We start from the raw sequence: 22810 nt of genomic DNA on the forward strand, positions 1-22810 counted from the left end.
AAGAGCACATTCATTTAAAAAAATGTGCATGGATAAATCATATTTATTTAAATACTGTAATATCACATAAAAAGACCCTTTTGATTTCATGGTAAAAGTCAATGAATTAAACTTAAAAAATGCAAACTGTTGCATTAAAATATAAATACTTTTGCTGAAAAAATGATGCAAAATTATGGTATAACTGCAAAAATACAGAGGGTTATGGGGATTTCTTCACATGCTAAGAATTGGAAATACAAATGGTCTAATGAAAACATCTTGCTTAAGCATAACAAGAAAAGACACCGGTTTTGCAATACAAGCTCTGCTGGGAAATACTGCAAAACCAAACAATACATCCATAACACAGTCCACAGTCTAGAGAGCTGCCTGGTGAGCTCAGTATTTATTTAATTGTAAAGTGTAATTGGAAGTCCATGTTTAATACACCATAAACAGTTGTGAAAGATGTCAAAAAGAAGAAACAGGAGCAGACAACAAGAGCAGGAAGTAAAACGCTTCCATCGCAGTAACCGGTCTGAAAGCACAAACGTAATGTCAGCGAAACAGGGTTAACACTGATACCCATCACGCAAATAGAAATACTATCAGTGAAAATGAGCACAGACACTTCCCAGAAGAAAGCTCAGACTCCAGCTACTGAGGCACAAAAAAAATCGGCCTTGCATGTGGAATGAGGTTAACCTGAGGTCATTTAAATATTGTTAAAAGGACACTTCAGATCTGGAAAGGATATGCTAGTTATTGCTCAATACTAGTAAGTTCTCAAAGTTGTGTGGTTTAATTTGATGTTCACCCAGAACTTAATATATATGGAGATCCACTATTTATTCATCCTCACGCCATTCCAAAACGATGCTATTCTTTAATTAGAGGAACACAGAAGTCAAATTCTTTGAATCATTATTGCCATGGGATGTCAACCTACAAAAAGGAAGAACACTAAAAGAACCATAAAACAGCCTACAGGACATCTTTAAGGAACAACACAGAAAAAAAGTTATTTACCTTTGCTGATGCTAGAAACATGCCATACAGACTACTATTAGCCATTTTATGCTGCTGTAGTGTTTTTAGTGCAAATTCAGCTGTGAGAATAGCATCTCTTCTGTAGCCTTTATGTAACTGATACATTACTTTAATCAGATCACTGATATACTGTTGTGCCAACTGCAAATGACAAATGGCTATCAGTGTGTTTCCACTATACATGTCACCAACACGCACACACGCACATGCACACACGCACGCGCACACACACACACACACACACACACACACACACACACACACACACACACACACACACACACACACACACACACACACACACACACACACACACACACACCTTTGGGGGGACTCTCCATAGACGTAATGGTTTTTATACTGTACAAACTGTATATTCTCTCCTCTTTCACTAACCCTACCCATCACACAAAACTGTATGCATTTTAACATTATTATTTTTTTGTACATTCTGAATGATTTATAAGCTTTTGTACCCATGGGGACCTCAATTTAGGTCCCCACAGTGACATGAGTCCCCATGAGTCTGTGTGCATTCAGGTTGAAGTCCCCACCAGGATAGAAAAACATGTCCTTCCACACACACACACACACACACACACACACACACACACACACACACACACACACACACACACACACACACACACACACACACACACACACACACACACACACACACACACACGCACACACAAAACGTGTTTTCATTTTTTATGGGGACTTTTTTGTACTCATAATGTAGGGTTTACCAGGACACACACACACACGCAAGCATACAGTCACCCCGTGGCCTTCTGAATACACTCAGCTATCTGTAGACTCTCATTCACGCTATAGTTTGAAAGGGCACAATCACAGGCCACTGAGTCGCAGTATTGTGAGTGGGATATATGCTGAGCTTGCTGAGTGGAAAGGCAGAAGAGCTGTGAGAGATGTTAATTGGACGGCTGAAGGATGATGAGAGGCTTGACATTTACAGACAATACTGTTACCATGAGCAGACAATTAGAGATTCCTCTCCATATCCTGGACAAAAAGGATGTCACACACAAAAACCTCTATCCTTCCATGTTACCACATCTGCAATTTTACATTGGAACAATATATATATATAAAACATATAATATATAATATTGTATTATCATAATATCTTATTATTATCAATACTGAAAACAGTTGTGCTGATTAATATTTGTGTCAATAGATTTTTTAAAATAATTTGTAAATAGAATTTATTTGAAATACTTTTTTTGTAACAATGTAAAAGTCTTTACAGTTACTTTTAATCAATTTAATGCATTCTTGCTGAATAAAAGCATTCACTTTTAATTTTACTGACTTCAAAATTTTGAACAGTAGTGTAGATACATAGATAAATCTAACAGTAAAATATTAAAATTCATACAGCAACATAATACATTATCAATCATAAAATATGAATGATAACCTTGTTAATGAATCAGTATAAATCTCAATATTCATTTTGTGAAAACATCACATTTTTACTGAAATTGTGCTTTAAAAACTCCTCACTGCCAAAACACACTAAAGTCTATTTCTCATAACTAGACACAAGTATACACAATTGCACAGTCGCAAAAGATTTGAAGCAGTGCTTTCAACACACACACACACACACACACACACACACACACACACACACACACACACACACACACACACACACACACACACACACACACACACACACACCTTGCACTCTTTCAGACCCACAGTTCATTGCCCAGATTTACAGTATTTATGTGCTGACATTTCACCGCTCAAAGCACTGCTTACGTCACTCCTAAAAACCCAAACCCTTGCAAAATATAATGCCTTTTATTTACACATGAGGTGAAGAAGAGCCGGTGCATGTGGCCGACAGCTCTGTAAAAGAAGCTTTGATTTAAATCAGACTTGTTTCTAAATGCGTCCTCTTTTTCTCCCTGTCATTATTGCAGCGCTGGGACAGCCAAATGGCAATTTTTCAGCAACATCCACTTACCTGCACACTTTCATGTTCTGTGAATGAATCTAAAACAGTCCCAATGATCAAAATAAATAGCTCTCACACAGTATATTTCCTTCATATATCCACTATTCTCCAAACTGGGTGCTTTCTGATTCAAGAAATGATTGTGATGAATCTACTTATTATTTGATCATATATACACCACTCACAAATATCCATGATCACACACAGGAAAGAGTCTTTGCAGAAATACTATGAAGACTTCAACCTATTATAGTATTTTACAATGTCTTGATTTTGTTTTTGAGCTCTAATAAAACAGGTTTTCATGCTTGAATGGTCAAAAAACACCTTATTTTTCACATATTCTCTATTGTTGCAGCTTCTCTCTTCCCTGTCAGTAACGCTCTGTTTAGCTCCTGTCTCTATTCAATTGAATTGAATTCAGCTTTAATTTCCAGACTCAAGGTCCATTAACAACGAACACAAAATTACAAACGGTACAAAACATTTAAAAGCGTCAATGATACCAGTACTTAGGAGATTGGTATCGCAATCACACCACACTTTGCTTAGGGTTATACAACAGCATAATAATAACATTCTGTGAATTATACAGCCGACAAATAAATGTACACACCAAATTCCTTAATAAAAGTTTTTACTCTTGACATACAAAATAAATTACTTAAAGCACTGAAAAAAAAAAAGATTTTACTGCTTAAAAGTAACATTTTAATTTTACTTATTAAAATGAGCTAAAGCAACACAATTGCTATACATTTTGTCCTAACTTAATTTGGTTGTGTTCAATCCACTTAAATATCAAATTGATGTTTCCTTCATCCGTTTGTGTTGAGATTACATGAATGATTTGTGTTAAACTTAACCCGCAAGGGAGCAGTATAAAAGCAAGTATAGTATGCTCTAAAAAGGTTGATCTGATCCTAACACATACACTCTAAAAAAAAAAGGTTCTATATTGCACCAAAAATGGTTCTTGGCTCGTAATCATAGGGGAACCTTTTTTAGTGCTATATAGCACCAATTTTGGTGCTTCAGTGGTTCTTCAGCGGTTCTTCAGAGGTTCTTCAGCGGTTCTTCAGAGGTTCTTCGACTAAGGTGCTATATAGCACCTCTGAAGAACCACTGAAGAACCACTGAAGCACCAAAATTGGTGCTATATAGCACTAAAAAAGGTTCCCCTATGTTTACAAGCCTTTTTTTTAGAGTGTATAACATTTTCTCACCAAAATATTTGCTTTTGCATATAACATTCGGCGCTGCCTATACATATCGTCATCATCACTCATTTCATCATTAATGATATGCCCCAAATATTTTGTTTTAGTGCATACATTCAGTACTTGCCCTGACAAATACAAATCTGGAAATCCTTATCCCCTTTTGTTCTTCATATCATGGCAACACTCTTCTTTGCATTATATTGCACATCACATCTAATCCCATTGACAGAACATACATTTAGCAGCTGTTGAAAATCAGCACTACTCAGTGAAAAATAACCAGATCATCAGCATACATAAGGTGATTGATTATGATATTACCAAGCACACGTCCAGTCTTACAGTCACTTAATTGTTCTGACAATTCATTCATATTAACATTAAAAAGGGCTGGTGAGAGTAGACCTCCCTGCCGCACTCCATTACCAACTCCAAAAGCCCCTCCTTCTGAAAAGTGCAATGTGCTCTGATTGGTCAGCTGGACCAGTGTGTTGTGATTGGTCAATCGATTCGAGTGTGTTTGGGAAATGTCACTCCCCTTACCGTAAAGGCCTGTACACACCGGAACAAATATCGCGCGCGCCTATCGCCAGCGTTTTTCGTGACCTTTTTCTGCGCGTCTTGAGTGTTCACACCAAAGCGATTTTCACTAGCGATGCGCCGAGTGAACGTGCAAATTCAATAGATAGCGCTCCCGGTACACAAGGTGGTGCTGCGCCACTTTACGCTTCTGACACTCGCTTGTCACGCAGAAGAAGAAGAGAAACAGTATTTACGTGCTTGCCAAAACCATAGACATATTATGTCTATGGCCAAAACCATTCACACACTTTTTGCTAACTGGCAAGCAGCATTAGCAGTTCATCTTCTTCTTTGTCTACTTACTACTTCTTCGTCGAATCAATGTGTGCTCAGCAAGACCGTTTTGTGCTTGAGCGCCACCAAGTTGTGTTTTACTGTCACTTCAGCAGCTCCAGGCATGTGAACTAAAGCGCTGATCTCATTGGTCGGCCAGTTTTTAACGCGTCGCGTCAAAATAAAAAAACAAACCCGAGTTTTGTTTTTTTTAAATGACGCTTTTACACCTGCCGTTTTGCGCGTCGGTGTGCACACTCACATTGCCGCTCTTTGTTTAGTCACGAGGCGTTAAACGTTGGCGATAAACGCACGCGAAAATCGTCCCGGTGTGAACAGGCCTTAACCTTGAGTTTCAACACACTACTAACTAACTCATCCAGGCCCTGTCCCTTTATTTAGCATATGCCTTGGGCGGGACTTATTTAAATGCGGAATACTGTGACGTTTTCATTCCCGGAAGAAAACTCAAGACTACAATGGAGGCGTTTCAGAGAGTTCAGAAACAGTAGCCACGTTTTCATTACCCTTCAAATTGCGCAAATTTAAATTGCGAATCGAAAATACGGCCAATGGAAACGCATCAATTTCGCAAAAACTCCCATATATTTCAAAAAAGTTTTTATGCTCGCATGAGGTGGTTATTTAGGCAATTCGAAAAAGGACATTTTCGCAAAACTGCAATGGAAAAAGTTTTTCCGCATTTACAGGTCACCTGGCGTATGTAAAAGTGTATCACTCTTTACAGATGACGCTGTGTGTTTGGACAGAAGACGAGACAGAGTTCTTTATTAAACAATAGAATTACAGGAATACTGGATTCTAAACACAGAAATGCCACAAATGATCATGAAGACCTTGAAGCAGATATGAGAGAGAAACACACACACACACACACACACACACACACACACACACACCTCATACGCTCAAGTGTAAGGGGCTTTCCTTGCCATTAATGCTTGGATGACACGCACGTCTCCTTACATTAAAAATAATGTCCAGTGCGGTGGATGTGATATACATAACCCTACCAACATATGTGGCATAATTTTTTGAATGACTTGTCGTGAGAGGAAAAAAAAATCAGTTTTAGTCGCATAACATTGGTTAATGGAAACGCTGTCATTCTGCAATAGTTTTTTATCGACATTTAGAAAATATTGCAAATGTTTTGCGCAAATCTGTAATGGAAATGCGTCTAGTGACACTGATATAGAGAATAAGTCCCGCATAATAGGTCCTCTACTCCCCTTTAAGAAAAAAATAGAGTCAGATAATGACATCTTATCTGTCTTATTCTTATTCAGAAAAGGTTAAAAAGGGAATCAAACCAATTTTTTTACAGTCATGAGATGTAGTTGGATTAAATTAAAACACACAAATCATAACTTCTTTTGATTAAGAGCAAGACGTTCGGCATGAAGCATGGATGATTGTTTAATACGTGCGCGGTCAAGTCGAGGTCTTTGTTCAGTTAGAGAAGTGAAACTGCAACTAAATGATCTAAAAGTGACAGAACTTCTGTTCATTTAGTGGGAATTTCCTTTAGTGGATTATGAGATTAAAGGGAACTGGCCAGTGGATTGAACAACAACAAAAGAAAGAAGTGACTTTAACATTTAACCTGTGACTGACTGGATTAAGGTGTTTAGGAATTCCAGGGTGTGAGAAAAAGGAAAAGGTTACACATCTTTGGTGGTCAGCGGCAAAGCCTTCATGTGGCTGGCGGGTTGTAACTTTAACCCTTTGATGCATAAATGTATTCAATGAAATTGTTTGAAATATTTATCTTTAGAATATGGCTAAAAATTATGCAGTATGAGAGGGTGAACACTGGTGTTCCACAGGGCTCCGTCTTGGGCCCTCTCTTATTTATTATTTATCTAGTCCCTCTTGGTAATATTTTTTTAGGAAATTTGGATTCAATTTCATTGCTATGCTATGCCGTTGACACCCACTTTTAACTGTCCTCCAAACCAACTTATACTTTTCCTCCATCTATCCTCTCAGATAGCTTAGCCGAGATTAAAGCTTGGTTTACATCCAGTCTTCTCAAACTTAACAGTAGTAAAACTGAAATCCTTCTTGTAGGTTCAAAAACCAATTTGGCTAAATGTAATTGTTTCTTTGTGAACCAGTGTCTGTGTCTAAACAGGTTAAAAGTTTGGGTGTCATCTTTGACAGTACTTTATCATTTGAAGCTCAAATAAACAGTTTCACTTGATCTGCATATTTTCACATGCTTAATATAAATCCGCTTTGTCCTGCTCTCTCAGACTGCTATTCTTGGTCATGCTTTGGTGACATCACACATTGATTATTGGATTTTTTTCAGTCACGGCACCCTTTGAATTTTTTCAAAAATGTGTGGCACCCAACATTAGTGTTGTCACAATACTGGAATTCAACTTCGACAAGATAGCTTGAAAAGTATCAATATTCAATACCATTTTCGATACCACAGAGAAGAACCACCGTAGGCTACTGTCATATATTTTTAATATTAACACATTTTTTTTGTCCATCCATTGAAAGTCTAAGCAATCAATAATTGCTTCTGAAGAGATCACTTTATATGATGACAGATTTTAATTCAGGCTTTAATTCATGTTGCTCAATTAACATTATAACTATCGCATCTAAATGTTTGCTCACTCAATGTTTTTGTGTTTTTACAATGGAGTAATTTGTTGCAGTAGCTCAAGATAGCTTGATTTCAAATTTTGAATTGAATTGAAAAAAGACAAGTAAACAGTCAGTAATAAAATAAAAAAAGACAAGCACAAATAAATAAAATGGAATAAAGATACAAATGAAATAAATCAGGTAGGTCTAACAGCGCTCAAAAAATAAAAGATTTTATGATGCTGTTCACTTCATTTAAGCAAATCATTTGGATTTAACACCATTACATCAGGTTTCTGGTTCAAATGTGATTGCTTCATGCTAAACTGACTTGAAATCGTTACTCTTTGACATAACTTGATGTTTTCATTCTTAAATAACATGTTTCAGTCAAGTAACCCATTCAAACAGGACTTTCACTTCCCATCATGCATTGCAAAGGGTCTGAATTCGGAGATGTTTAAATAAAGTGCTATTTTATGCATTTTTAACAAGATTAAAAAATTGGGAGACATGATAATAATGTTCTTTTATTTTTATATTTAAAAGAGATTCTGGTTGTTAGTGTTTATGGAGATTACATTGTGGTGAAGTGTGGAGCATGTGCTTGGGGTGAGGACCTGCTAATAACAATTAAAGTTGTTTTAATAATAAAAAACAACTAATTTGGGCATGCCATGGTTGTAACAAAACCATCTTCTGGCCACCCAATAAGATTTTGTAAAAGGTTTTCTTGTTAGATAACATTTGTAAATGTTGTAAAAATTGTATTTCACTAAATAAAAATAATCAATTAAACTGGATTACTTGTTTTGGTTTTTGTTTGATATTCATTTTAGAATAATTTAATTTAATAGTTTTGGACAAAATTAAGAATGTTAATCTGATTCAACTAAATGGCATTGAATTAACCTTATGTAAAAAACTTTTTTACTGAAATAAGCAATGTTAAAAAAAATTCAACATAACCCAGTTACGTGGAACCTGTTGACATAAAAATGTTAATCCAACGTATAATTTTTTTTGAGTGAGTAGTAGGGCTATTCAGGTCTGAAATAATACAGAAACTGAATGGTTTTTTAATTAATTTAGGACATAACCGACCTGTTTATGTGAATACTCTGAAAGACGGACATTGTGATAATATTTTTGAGCGTATTTTGACAAATCAATTTGGTATTCACAAGCTGTTTGAGAGGCGGCGTTGTGTGTGCGCACTATGGATGTGAGCACGGGAATGAAAATTATGCCACACTGAAATTCAACCTTATTTTTTAGTTATTTGCATTTTTATTAAGAATGTGTGTGTGTGTTATTTGTTGTTGAGACATCAGAGATCGACGGTATATAATAAACAAAACATTATTTTTTTTATTTTTTTTACAATTTTTAGCAATTTTAAAACGTTTGAAGGATTTTTTTACATAGCACCCCTCCCCACCCGCACCCTGGTTGGGAAACACTGGGTTATCGGCACACTCTTTTCTACAGCCTTTATTCTAAGCATATTCAGTTAGGATAGAATTTAGCTGCACAACTGAACATATTACTCCTATACCCCCAGGTTAAATACCGTATTGATTTATAAGTCCTGCTCCTTACAAGGCACTCAAGGTGCCTCTTACTTATCTGACCGTCTTCACATCTACACATCTACTCGTACTTTAAGATCCTCTTTAGCGCTCACTCTTTTTCCTGCACAACTTCTATGGAGTCCCGAGCCTTTAGTCATGCAGCTCCATATTTATGGAATAACAATAGTAAATATTCCAGACATCCTTGCTGTATTACTTTCAACGTGACTGATGAAAGTGCACTACCATTCAAAGGTTTGGGGTTTCTTTTTGTATGCTTGTTTGAAGAAATTAATTCTACATTTATTCAGTGGCGAATGCAGAAAGTGAATGAAGGGTGTGCCTCTAAAAGTGTGGGTGGGCTGGAATAATTTGCATCACCCCATGTTTTTCAATCAGCTTAAAATTAGAGAAAAAAAATTTAATGGACCTATCCCTTCACGGCACTATAAACTCCCATGACTTTAGCACTGTAAGGTTCAGAAAGGACCCAGAAGTGAGGCCGTAACCATATCTTGAACATTTGGGGGGGTTATTTAACCCCTTAACTGTTGACTAAGTTTACTCCACTATATTACAATTAAATCCTAATCTAATCATGACAAACAATATATCGTTGGAAAGATCTAAGACTCCTACAGTTTTTTATTACAAATTATGTAGGAACAGTAAAAGATTAATTTATGACAAGAGTGCACCTCAAAAACTCTATATCATAAGAGGAGTTCCGACCTCCGTCACAAAAAGTCGATGCACACACTTTTAATCATTGAAACTTTGGTTTTCATGCTAAAGGTTCATCATAAAACATATTCTAGTATTTGTACATCAAAAATTACTCAAAAAAGTATAATATATATTATCCTCTAAAATATATTATCTTTTTATCGCCTTTTTATATCACATATTTTAGTAATGATCATAAATTGGGTATCATTTGAAAGCTTACAAACTGAAAATTAATCCTGTGAAAACTGTTTTGAAATTGGACGTTGCGTTAGTTGGTACTCTGTAGGCTACTCTAAATTATTTTAGCGGGCTCCTCCCCAATTGGGCGTCGTCATGTTTCAACATTTATAATAAAAACCTTTTCTAATCTTGACAAATATATCATCAGAAAGGTCTGAGTCTCAAGGTTCCATATTTTGTGATAGAAGTGAACATAGAATTTGTTACAGGAGAATGCATGAAAAAAAATCAATGGAATATGTGTCACCCGGTGGCTATTTTTGGTACAGCGCCTTAACAAAATCTCATGGAAACTTCAATTTTTGTGATATCAACTTCAAATGTAGAACACAACTTGATTAGACACATGCCTTTGATTTTATTGTAATTTTAGAATAAAAAATATTTTGTAATATACATTTTATATAAAATATTTAGTTCAGTACATTTGATTTACAGTACATTTAAACATCCATACTTTATTTTTTTGAAGTGCAATAATCTGCTGAGTGTCCTTAAAACAAGACCGAACTTCTTGAATTACAACCATTTAGGTTTGAATATTGCATTTTCACATCTGTCTTCAAAAAGAGGGGTGACAATTAAGAGGTTAAATAAATTAAATTAAAGGATTTAAAGGGAAGGGAATAAAGAAAAAGAGAATGGTAAATTAAGTTCTAAGTCTAATTGTAGCCTAGCTGTTAAGTAATCCGTTTAAACTCCTTGCAAATAATATTACATTTTTAAAATATCCATAAAAAGTAAGTTAAGTAGGCCTAGTTTGCAATATCATTGTATTTTACGGTGGGTTGTTGAGCATATCTATCATAAAATATGACAGTTGTCAAATATAAAATGTTTAGCTACTTATATCTTACTATGCACTCTCAGACTTTAAAACCTAAAGCATCGAGTTGGAATTCACACTTGTTTTGGGTGGAACAGTAAGCCCCGATCTGATTGGCCATCATTTCGACATTGACGAGCGCTGTTAGACCGCTGAGGCAGACCAGCCTAAAAATGTAACTTTTGAAACTGTCATAACAATAAACAGAGATTGGCGTAATGGAGTGCAGTAGGGTGGACAATTTGGCCATTTTTAATTATTCAGGGGGACTTGTCCCCTCAATGTCTATAGTGGTTAGGGCCATGCTCTGAAGTGACGGATTCAAATCAACAATGCTTTATTAATCAACACAAACAGTCGGGCCGCCGGTTCCCAAGCCATATCCACCAACAGGACTGAGGCTTGGTAAAAATGATTTATCCAATAAGAGGAGTGTCATTGTCTCTGTTCAGCTAGGATGCCTCCCTCTGACCCTCTGGTGGATAACGTCCTTTTGAAGACAGCCTTATTAACAGACAAGTGATGGGAGCATCTGCCAGCAACCAAGAGACGTTTATAGAGCATGCCAAAATGCTATCTCACCATTACGCTTATCGTCCGCAGTCCTATTTACAAGATCAGCGGGCTACCATCTTTGACCAAGACTTCAAACATGGAGCTTCAGGTTCATCTAAAGACTGCTGTGGCACGCGAGAGTGTAATCAAGGGTGCAGCACCTTGTCAACGCTGCTGAAACTGACGCAAACACAGCACAGAGACTCCAGCTCTGATGAGGTTTAACCTGCGTGAGCCTCTCATACAGTTACAGTTTGGACAGCAAAAACGTTATATTCCCCCAACAGAGATGTCTGAACAAACTATTTTACACTACCGTTCAAAAGTTTGTGGTTTAAGTTTTTTTATTAAAGAAATGTATACTTTTAAACAGCAAGGATGCATTAAATTGTCAGTAAAATGACAATAAATACTTTGTTAGATTTAATTTTGCGAACTTTCTATTAATCAAAGACTCATGAAAAAGAAGTATCATGGTTTCTACAATAATATTATGCAGCGTAACTGTTTTCAGCATTGATAATAATAATCATAAATGCTTCTTGAGCAGCAAATCATCATATTAGAATGATTTCTGAAGGATCGTGTGACACTGAAGACTGGAGGAATGATGCTGAAAACTCAGCTTTGATCACAGGAATAAATTATATTTTATAATATATTAAAATAGGAAACAGTTCTTTTAAATTGTAATAATATTTCACAATATTACAGTTTTTACTGTATTTGTGATCAAATAAATGCCTTTCTGAGCATGAGACTTTTCAAAAACATTTTAAAAAATCTTGCAGACTTTGTAAATGATAGTTTATATTGGAGAATGTTGCTGATTTGTTAAGGGTTTGCAAACTCCCAGCATGCATTGCAGCATGAATAAATGATGCGTTAGTGTCACAAGAAGATTATTTTGCTGTTTGCAAAGATTGAAAAGTTTAAGTGATGTTAAGGGCCATGTAAACCCATATGTAAGAATGAAATGTTAATTTGAATAAATCAAATTATTAAATAATTGGTAATTTGTTAGAACAATGATGAACTGATGAGAATTTATTTTGTTTAGTGAGTGAATAAAGGAACGAATGAATGAATGCATACATACTGTAGTGGTCTAGGAAAATTGACATCTTCACCCTTTATTCAAATATTATTAAAAATATGTTAATGATTTTGTAAGCATATGGCGTACTTGTACTAGTTGTAAAGTTTATTTGTAATAACACAATGAAACATGACAAATTGTGTGTAAATGATTTTTTGGCAAAGCTGTCATACAAAATGATTATAAACACATGCAAAAACATTTTTTTTTGCATAGTATAATAAAACCTGCAGCTGTAGTTTGCCTTTTTTGCCAAATAATTTAGTTAGATAAATATTTAAACCAAGTTTAGTGATTTGCTCTTCCCTCATATTTAAAACATTTCCTCAAAATTTGATGGTTTAAACAAACTTGTAGGGTCATTAAAAAACAAATAGGGTAAACGTATATTAAGCTCACCAAATCTACATTGAGACATTTTAGTGCACATTGGTTTGAGTACAAGAAGTTATGTTAAAATAAAATATTAATCTCTCACACAATAATATTTTATTTTATTTTAAATGACAAAAGCATTTAAATTAAGATCTACATCATTAAATGTAAAAAGTCTGGCTGTGCTTAATGGGGACATGTTTGTACCCTTTACACCCCTGTGGCCATTAAGCTCACATCATGTTTTTCTGGGAAAATTCTTGTTTATTTTAAACAAATTTTTTAAAGAATAATTTTCTTAAGATTAACTGGAAGTGACAACCATGAGTTAATATTTAAAGTCTGTTTATGAAGTATTTACATAGATGTTTAATGTGGATGAGCTTAAAGGGAACACACTGAGCTTTATGGAAACGGCAAATCTTTTTATAATTAATAAATATGATTAAATTAAATTTAAAAGGACAATTTTGCTAAATAAATAATTCTAGGTGATGTATTAATTTCATACATATTTTAACATGAACAGCTATTATTGAAAATATCTATGAAATTATACTTTTTCTTATTGATGTCACACTGAAGCTGTGATTTTCATAGTAGTGACCCTTTCACCTTACAATAATATGGAGTCAAAAATTAGAGCAGTGTAAAAATCACAGAACATCAATAAAAATTTACTATAATTTTATAATATAATGGATTTAAAAGAACAAGCCAGTAATGCCTGTGAAGTAATATATTAGTGTAGCACACAATCTCATACAGCTAGTAGCACCTGCGCTATGTTGCTAAAACTATCTTTTGTATCTAATTCTAATTATTTCTCACATCCAGGTTCCAGGTTATAATATGCAAAGGTCTAAACATTAATCTCTTAATTTTACAGCAAGAAGTTATAATTATCGAAAATAAAGGCTTAAAGGAGCTGTATGTAGGACTGTGGCCAAAACTGGTACTGCAATCACTTTCAAATTACTGTTGAGCGGTGTATCCCCCCCTCCCCCTCCCCCTGACTCGAGGCTGCCAGATAGGCTGCAGGATGCAGCAGGAACGTAGGCTGCTACACGGAGCTTTCAATGGCAAGTGACGAGTCCTACACAGTACGTTTTTTTCTTTCTGTTAATTATGTTTATGCTTCAAGAGCGATGTTTTGTGAAGTAATTATTAATCGCAATTTACTTATGGCGATTAGCCAAATATAATCGTAAATATGAACGCTCGTACATTCCCACATGAAAAAATACTATAGTATATTATAGTAAAATTACAGCAAAACTAAATAACATTAGCAATGGTCTTACAGGTCAACTTGCAGCATGTTTTGTCCACTATATATGCGAAGAACGAATGAGGAATATGAGGTAACGTTAGGCTACGGTCTCAAATACGTTTTCACATTGCCATAATAGGCGTGCTAATGTTGTTTTCCTCAGCGTCCCAGCATAATGACAGAGAAACGGGCTCTGATAATGCATTACTAATGTTAGCAATGACGACTCGCCGTTTTTATTTACCAAACAATTCCTTAACGTTACCTTTTCAATTCAATGACCCACCTCCTCCATCTGCGCTATCCTAACGTTACTTTGCACGAACATGCATAGCTTTGTTCGACTGTCATGAATATTTGAAATGTCCATTTACATTAAGTAACGTTACAAGTTAGCCAAACATAGATGAACCGTAACGTTACCTGTCCAGGAGAAAATTAGCAACGTTGGCATCAGTCTTCAAATTATTCTCCGTTTTCAGCCGTCTCCATCTTTCAAAGGCATCTCCTCTACAAATCCTTGTTTTATTTCCGACACTGTCACAACGTTTTTCTGATTCATAACGAGGTCGTTTAGGTTTCGTAAAGTTAGACATTGTTTATCCAAAAAGTTTGTAGCTGCAGCTGTGGTAACTAGAGCAGAGCTGGCAACCCCGATGCCGAAACACTACTGACTTCGTGATTGGTAGATAGGTGGAGGGTGGCGCTTCAGGCCAAAACACAACATGTCAACATCAACATCAGTTGAGGGCTGCAACTTCACTTTTAAAATTACAATATCTTGGCCGGACAACCGTTGTCAGTGATATAAATATTTGAAATTAACATGATTTCTTAATGTCTAGTGACATATCAGGGCCATTTTATGATTAATTGAAATACATTTCTTACATACAGTTCCTTTAAACTTAAAAAAATGCCCATTTAAGGGCCTCCTCTTCTGGTGAAAGTTTTCAGACAGCTTTCAAAATGGCCGCCAGACAGTGTGAGTACATGAATACCCATATCTCAGTGTGTAATGGTCTGATTAGCTTAAAATTACAGGAGGTATATAGTAACAACACATCAATTGGTTAAGACATCAAGTAGGATGATACATATTTTTTTCTTTTTATAATCTGAGTTCAAAGATAGTAGTGTGCTTAAAGGTGTCATGAACTGGCTTTTTAATTTTTTTATACTGTTGTCTGAGGTCAACTTATGACATTTGTGTGTTTTTTACATTCAGAAACATCATAATGAATAAGTAATAGGCTATTTTCTGCCTTGGTTTTGAGGCTCTCTTAAAAAACGGTCGGTTTTGATGGGCGTGCTGCACTGAAGACTTGGAAGTAAATGCCCACGGCTAGGATTGGATAAGATTTGCATATTTAATGAGCCTCAGTACATGTGGGAATCGTCTGGGGAAACGCTCACAGGGCTCATCAAACAAACACGATGATGTGAATATAACCGGGAACCGTACACACACACACACACACTTTGCAAGCCCTGGCGTTACAAGTCCGAGTCTGATCACGAATGAACCAATAACACCTCAAATAAAGGATTCTCCAGCCTGTGACAGCGTGCTAAGGTATGTAATCAATAGATATCAAACGATCTGTAACAATGCAATACTAACACATATAAAAAAAACATGTTTTACTCACATATAGAAGAAGGCACAGCATTGTGTTTTAATCTCAATATGTCTGCAAATCCAGTCTCGACCTCTATCTTGTTTACAATCGATTCCGCGGTGAAATGAAGCGAACAAACGCGCAATGTCTTACGCACGTGAGCTGGAACTTCATTAAAAATACAGTTCAACCACTCATTCCTAATAGTAGAATCAGAAGGAAGCTTATGCAGGGACTGTGTTCTTCCACAACCAGGCACAGCGCAATGTATTACTCTCTTCGTCATGTTTTTAGCTTGGTGGCGCGATCCGTCCGTTTAGCTCCACGAGTCGGTGGGCGGGGCTACAGAATCAGACGTACATATTTATCTGTAAAGGCGGCGTTTCTGCATCCTATTACGTCAGTGGTGTACGTCATATTCTGAGAGCTCTCGTTTTCTGGGCCTGGTGTCAATAAAAGCTCTTCTTTGACTAACAAGGAAGTTTTCAGCTCTGAAACTTACAGGATATTCTTATATCACAATGAACTTTTATACACTCACCTAAAGGATTATTAGGAACACCTGTTCAATTTCTCATTAATGCAATTATCTAATCAACCAATCACATGGCAGTTGCTTCAATGCATTTAGGGGTGTGGTCCTGGTCAAGACAATCTCCTGAACTCCAAACTGAATGTCAGAATGGGAAAGAAAGGTGATTTAAGCAATTTTGAGCGTTGCATGGTTGTTGGTGCCAGACGGGCCGGTCTGAGTATTTCACAATCTGCTCAGTTACTGGGATTTTCACGCACAACCATTTCTAGGGTTTACAAAGAATGGCGTGAAAAGGGAAAAACATCCAGTATGCGGCAGTCCTGTGGGCGAAAATGCCTTGTTGATGCTAGAGTTCAGAGGAGAATGGGCCGACTGATTCAAGCTGATAGAAGAGCAACTTTGACTGAAATAACCACTCGTTACAACCGAGGTATGCAGCAAAGCATTTCTGAAGCCACAACACACACAACCTTGAGGCGGATGGGCTACAACAGCAGAAGACCCCACCGGGTACCACTCATCTCCACTACAAATAGGTAAAAGAGGCTTCAATTTGCACGAGCTCACCAAAATTGGACAGTTGAAGACTGGAAAAATGTTGCCTGGTCTGATGAGTCTCGATTTCTGTTGAGACATTCAGATGGTAGAGTCAGAATTTGGCGTAAACAGAATGAGAACATGAATCCATCATGCCTTGTTACCACTGTGCAGGCTGGTGGTGGTGGTGTAATGGTGTGGGGGATGTTTTCTTGGAACACTTTAGGCCCCTTAGTGCCAATTGGGTATCGTTTAAATGCCACGGCCTACCTGAGCATTGTTTCTGACCATGTCCATCCCTTTATGACCACCATGTACCCATCCTCTGATGGCTACTTCCAGCAGGATAATGCACCATGTCACAAAGCTTGAATCATTTCAAATTGGTTTCTTGAACATGAAAATGAGTTCACTGTACTAAAATGGCCCCCACAGTCACCAGATCTCAACCCAATAGAGCATCTTTGGGATGTGGAACGGGAGCTTCGTGCTCTGGATGTGCATCCCACAAATCTCCATCAACTGCAAGATGCTATCCTATCAATATGGGCCAACATTTCTAAAGAATGCTTTCAGCACCTTGTTGAATCAATGCCACGTAGAATTAAAGCAGTTCTGAAGGCGAAAGGGGGTCAAACACAGTATTAGTATGCTGTTCCTAATAATCCTTTAGGTGAGTGTATATCAAAGGCTCAAAGGAAAGTTGATTTCTCAATTCATCACCACTTTAATGGGTACTTGAGCTTAATAGGTACATTTACCCTATGCCCTCCAGACATTAATTTTGGCCACTACTGTACATACATGTTTTAGTTTTACTACAGACAATAGTTTTTTATATAGTGCAGGGGGTTTCTGAAGGTTCAAAACTTCTCAATTAGACATTTTAACTCTCTGTTTTGTAAAAGTATTATCAATTAAAAGTTTAATAATACATATAAAGAGGAAGCAAGATTATGGAGAAAGAGTGAGGCTGAACTCAGACACTGCTGCTCTGAATGATCTATTCTTCTGACTGTCTCAGTAAAACTACTGAGCAATGAGAGAAACACACACTAAGATCATCTGTGAATTCTTCTTATTCATCATGTGACATCTTGTAGGAAACAGAGCTAAGATAAGACCATCCAGGCCAGCAGAGCGCTAGGAAGCTTTTGGAGATTCAAGAAAAACACGCACATGTGCACAGTATCACACATACACAGATAAACACACACACACATACTGTACACACACCTACTTGGATATGTCAGGCTTTATAAATAACCTGTAAAAACGTTACATCGTTGTTACGTATCCAAGTATACAGTATACCTAGTGCAGCAGTATCCATAACTAACAACATGAGCAATATTCCAAAACAAAATCTGATTCATCTGTATTATTTCATAAAAAATACACTAATAATCATAATAATATTGCAATGCATTGAATACACTGATTTACTACATAAACACGTGTGAAAAATCCATAAATACACACTCATTCCCTCATATTAGCAACATATGTAATGCTAATCGTAATATTATTTTGTAATTTACTTGAATTAGGAGAGATGATACATGTTGACTAATGTGAGCATCTTTAGCTGCACCTCATAAATAATGTGCATGAGTAACAAAGCTTGTGGTTATTAGTTCACTATGTTCATTCACAGCAGTCACATGAACCCCAAGCCACTTTGTGAGAGTCGCCGGGACGCTAGCCCTTATAAATACCTCTCTATATTATGAATTTGTTTTAGTCCTGTTGCTATGGTGAGGTTTCCCGACATGTTTATAGAACCCGCCATTATAAATTAAAGAGCCTTAACAACACTTAAGTGGACTTACAAGAGACATCAGCTGCCGACCGGCAAACCAGCAGGGAAGAGGCGGAGGTGAGCTGCGTTCACAGGGGTTCCCCGTTCACTAAAATCTCCATTTCTAACCATTATATTACACAGCATAACAGTACGTGATGTATAAACACCACAGAATTGAGCAATTAATTAGGAATTATAACAGCAGATATGACACTATATTGTTGTAGAAGAACAAATCTGAGAGATTGTCACATAGGGAAGTCAGCGCTTGGTCAATATCTAAACAATTTTGCATTTGTTTTCTCCAGCAGTGATTTTGTTGATTTTGAACACTGAGTTCCTCCTTGGGGCATGTTGTCACGAAAGGTCAAAGTGTGATCAATGCACTCTATCTTTATCCTGGACAATAGACCTTTGTCAGATTAGACACCATATTGAATTTAATGCAGATGAAAACAAGACAGAGGGATAGACGTGCAGTCTTTACAGTGGCACGCACTGTATAAAGGTTGTAGATCAAACTTTCAAAACAGTTTTTGTCCAATTTTTTATTTCAGAGAGACATTTCGTCAGCTGAACACACTGTACTTCTATCCATCACAGCCTCGCTTTCATTCCTGTCAAAAAAATAAATATGGCGTATCCCTGATTAAGGGCTTTAGCGTTTTTGTTGTCTTTAAGGTATGTCTATACTGAAAGTGAGCTTTAAAAATAAACCAACTTTATATATTATATAAAGGCTAAAGTATTCACTATTATACAAACTATTAAGAGAAAATGTAAATGAGTTACATGTTTTTAAAGTCAGCATGAAACAGAAGTTGCAAAAGGGTTTTCTTCCCTATTGTGACAAATATCTGAGTGAAACTGCTTCTAGAACAAGAAAAAAGTGTAAGGCGGGTCTTGATTGAAATTGATTGAATGGTTGTGGTTTGCTATTGGTCGATCTCATGTGAGTGACAGGTTGCCCCGTGTTTTCCTTCTAGGCGGTCATTATTCTCGGGCACCAACTAATACAGCAAAACTGACGCCATAGTTAGCCTTGTTAAGGTAGCATTTACAGCACCTTAATGGTGCGTTCACACCAGACGCGAATGAAGCGTTTTGCACGACTGATTTACATGTTAATGCATAGACGTGAATAGACATTCTGCGGCGCAATTCACGCGAATTGAGCGTTTGGTACGAAACGCGCGAGTTTAAAAGATCTGAACTTTGGCGGATATTCGCACCACGTTAACCAATGAGGAGCTTACTCTAGTAGTGACAACAATGAGGACAAAATCATATGTGGATACCCGGAGCTGTAAGATACATCTTTGTACTTTATAGAAACAGGAATAAAAAGGAACTAGCTTGGAAGAAAGTGATTGAGGAGGTCGGACAATCTGGTAAGTTGTAAAAAACGCTCTTTACTCTATTTGAGCTATACATAGGCTATTGAGACTAGCTAGTTAAAGCTGGCAAATTGAGCTTATTCGCCGCTTTTAAAACAATCCATGTCAGCCATTTTGCAACGAGACGAGCCGGCTGGCAGAAGCTCCTCCCATGACGCTTCATTGGCGTCTGTTATGAAGTGAATGTCACGCGCGAATGAAGCGAGTAAACTCAATGTTCATACGTCCAACTACGCGAGAATAGCATGATAAAAAGAAGTTAGATACACTCACAAAGGATTATTAGAACACCTGTTCAATTTCTCATTAATGCAATTATCCAAACAACCAATCACATGGCAGTTGCTTCAATGCATTTAGGGGTGTGGTCCTGGTCAAGGCAATCTCCTGAACTCCAAACTGAATGTCAGAATGGGAAAGAAAGGTGATTTAAGCAATTTTGAGCGTGGCATGGTTGTTGGTGCCAGACGGGCCGGTCTGAGTATTTCACAATCTGCTCAGTTACTGGGATTTTCACGCACAACCATTTCTAGGGTTTACAAAGAATGGTGTGAAAAGGGAAAAACATCCAGTATGCGGCAGTCCTGTGGGCGAAAATGCCTTGTTGATGCTAGAGGTCAGAGGAGAATGGGCGACTGATTCAAGCTGATAGAAGAGCAACTTTGACTGAAATAACCACTCGTTACAACCGAGGTATGCAGCAAAGCATTTGTGAAGCCACAATACGCACAACCTTGAGGCGGATGGGCTACAACAGCAGAAGACCCCACCGGGTACCACTACATCTCCACTACAAATAGGAAAAAGAGGCTACAATTTGCACAAGCTCACCAAAATTGGACAGTTGAAGACTGGAAAAATGTTGCCTGGTCTGATGAGTCTCGATTTCTGTTGAGACATTCAGATGGTAGAGTCAGAATTTGGCGTAAACAGAATGAGAACATGGACCCATCATGCCTTGTTACCACTGTGCAGGCTGGTGGTGGTGGTGTAATGTTGTGGGGGATGTTTTCTTGGCACACTTTAGGCCCCTTAGTGCCAATTGGGCATCGTTTAAATGCCACGGCCTACCTGAGCATTGTTTCTGACCATGTCCATCCCTTTATGACCACCATGTACCCATCCTCTGATGGCTACTTCCAGCAGGATAATGCACCATGTCACAAAGCTCGAATCATTTCAAATTGGTTTCTTGAACATGACAATGAGTTCACTGTACTAAAATGGCCCCCACAGTCACCAGATCTCAACCCAATAGAGCATCTTTGGGATGTGGTGGAACGGGAGCTTCATGCCCTGGATGTGCATCCCACAAATCTCCATCAACTGCAAGATGCGATCCTATCAATATGGGCCAACATTTCTAAAGAATGCTTTCAGCACCTTGTTGAATCAATGCCTCGTAGAATTAAGGCAGTTCTGAAGGCGAAAGGGGGTCAAACACAGTATTAGTATGGGGTTCCTAATAATCCTTTGGGTGAGTGTACGTGAGCAGCGAACATCCGATGCCCCCACACTGCTGAGAGCTACGTTTAGATGAATATCTAAATATGTGCTGCACGCTTTCCTCTCAATAACAAAATAAACACACAACAGATATAAGAGCCGTGAGAAGACAGCCGTTAAGAAAGCATCTGATCATAGTGATGTGGATGTTTGCACAAGCTCTGCATTTCAGCACTCCAGTGAAGTCATGTCACGTTTGTTTATATATCACTTTATACGATTAAAAGCAAGCAGCTTTACAGTATTTTGCATGAAAAACAGTGTCAGTGTCTTCATTTTCTACCATAAAGCAGCTCTCCAATATGTTCAAGTTTTTACTTGCGTCTGACCTCAAAGGACTGAACAGAAGAAATGAACCAGAAAAGATTTCCACGTCAAAAAAGCGGAGCTTCAGAGATACACCTACCTATTAAGTCATCGCCACGGACCAATGGTACTTCGATGGCGTTTACCAGCCCAAAACAAACTTAGTTTTGCACTGATTTTGTTGGAAACGATGTCACACCAATTTGTTCTCCGATTTCACTTGAAGTACACTATATTGCCAAAAGTATTGGGACACCCCTCCAAATCATTGAATTCAGGTGTTCTAATCACTTCCATGGTCACAGGAGTGTAAAATCAAGCACCTAGGCATGCAACCGCTTCTACAAACATTTGTGAAAGAGCTCAGTGAGCTCAATGAATTCAGGAATGACGAATCAAGCTTCTCTGTCCGATGGAAGAGTCTGGGTTTGGCGATTGCCAGGAGAACGGTACTTGCCTGACTGTATTGTGCCAAGTGTAAAGTTTGGTGGAGGGGGGGGGAGTTATGGTGTGGGGTTGTTTTTCAGGGGTTGGGCTTGGCTTCTTAGTTCCAGTAAAAGGAACTCTTAATGCTTCTTCATACCAAGACATTTTGGACAATTTCATACTCTCAACTTTGTGGGAACAGAATGGAGATAGCCCCTTCCTGTTCCAACATGACTGCGCACCAGTGCACAAAGCGTCGGTCCATAAAG

At 37.4% G+C, this 22810-nt stretch overlaps 2 protein-coding genes across 3 annotated transcripts in view; one reads left to right on the plus strand and one right to left on the minus strand.

Annotated features, from left to right (window-relative positions):
* Window positions 1-22810, plus strand: part of LOC307133915 (counting factor associated protein D-like) — a 536798-nt gene that overhangs the window by 320356 nt on the left and 193632 nt on the right. The gene's annotated exons all lie outside the window — the stretch shown is intronic.
* The window catches only part of kcnq4 (potassium voltage-gated channel subfamily Q member 4), a 97721-nt gene that overhangs the window by 47732 nt on the left and 27179 nt on the right, over window positions 1-22810 (minus strand). The window lies entirely within an intron of this gene.

Source organism: Gobio gobio (assembly GCF_949357685.1).
Source record: "Gobio gobio genome assembly, chromosome: 11".
Lineage (NCBI taxonomy): Eukaryota > Metazoa > Chordata > Actinopteri > Cypriniformes > Gobionidae > Gobio > Gobio gobio.